Consider the following 1,797-nt stretch of genomic DNA (forward strand, 5'->3'; position numbering starts at 1 on the left):
TTTAAATCTTAATACTATTTCATTAAATTATTTTTATTTTAATCAATTAAATAAGTAAGATCATAATAGAGAATAAAGTTTATTCTTTTTATTGAAAAGAAAACGTTTAATTTTTATTTATTGTTTATGATATAAATTTATGTCAAGTTATTTTTTTATGATTAGTTATAGTTTTTTGTTAAGAGTTATTGTAAGAGGGAGAGTTTTATACGGTGGTAAAAGTATCTAATGATACTTAAAGGAAAAGGATACTTAAAAGAATTTAGAATAAATTTAGAATGAAATCACAAATATAAAATTTAGCATACAACACTTGCAAATTTTGTCACGACGTGTCCTTTTTATTTTTTTATTTTTACTGGATTCAAACTTTTCTCATTTTGAAAAGGAAAGAAATGTCCAATGTTGAAAGATGAGAAAGACTCTTGAGGATAGATATCTTCCTAACTCATTTATATAAACTTGTAAACATACTTACAAGTTAAACACCACATCCGTTTTTAAATTTTTGTTTTTATTAAAAAATAAGAAAAAAATATTAGATAAACAAATTATTTTTGTAATTAAATTCAATTAAATATTTTTTTATGTGTTGTTTCTTTCTTTTTTATTAGGTCAACCTGGTTACTAAAATAACTTGATTATATAATAGTACCACCGTAAAAAATACTATATTTATTTTGTTTATAAATGAAATAGGTTCAAAAACTAGATTCAACGTATCTTGTTAATAGTAACAATGAGATATGCATATTAATATCTCGTTTACATTGACGATGACATAAAACTATATTTATAGTATGATCTAAATCAATTTATAAAATAAATTAATATAATTCATTATGATTTAGATAATATATATTTGATTTTTTTATTTAATTTAATTTTGTTCAAAATAATAGAATTTATATTACATCAATTTAAATTTATTTTTCAATCCACTCCAATTTAAATTATTGTAATAAATAAATAAATAATTTATTGATATATAGTTTTTAAAATTTTTTAAATTTTAAAAAATATGTGTATTAATAAAAGAAAAAATGTGAATATTTAAAAAATCTAAACAAATAATTAATTTAATTTATTTATTTAAAAAATATTTTCTCTTATTAGCAGAAATTTGTCAATTTATATTTATCGAACTATATTAAAGAATTGCAATTTCCTTTTTTTTTTCTAACAACGTCCACACACATTTGATAATAAAAATAGTTTAGAGTCATATTTTGAAACACAACATCATTTGTACGGCAGCATTCTCATCCACTAGAATGAAATCTTATTATTTAGATTTTTTAGATGGAGTTTTAAGATCCAATTTATATTTTTTTCATGATAGACAATTCTTTAAAAGAAAACACAAAAAAGAAAAGAAGAGAAAAAGAAATGGAGAGTAAGCTGAAGAAGACAATAAACAAAAGACAAAAAGAAGAGAGAGAAGACAGAAAGAAACAATGAGGATGGCAAATTGAAAATGCTACAAACCATTTTTACCAAGTTACTATGATTCTTCTCTTTATTCTTCTCATTCTTATCTTTCTTTTCTCCCTCTTTGAAACTATGGCACTTGCTCTCCTTCTCAATTTTTTTCAAGGTGTCTAATTTTCTTGCCATAATTTGACCAATAAATTTATCAGAGAGAATACCAAAAAAAGTATTTATAAAAAAAATATTACAAAAAATGTTAATTTTGTTACGATAAGATTTTGTAACAAAAAAAAAAATTGTTACAGAGTTGTTATGATATGTCCTATTATAAAAAGTTTTATAATAAAATATAAAATTATTACAATA

The sequence above is a fragment of the Arachis duranensis genome, chromosome 4 (genome assembly GCF_000817695.3).
Source record: "Arachis duranensis cultivar V14167 chromosome 4, aradu.V14167.gnm2.J7QH, whole genome shotgun sequence".
In the NCBI taxonomy this organism is placed as follows: Eukaryota; Viridiplantae; Streptophyta; class Magnoliopsida; order Fabales; family Fabaceae; genus Arachis; species Arachis duranensis.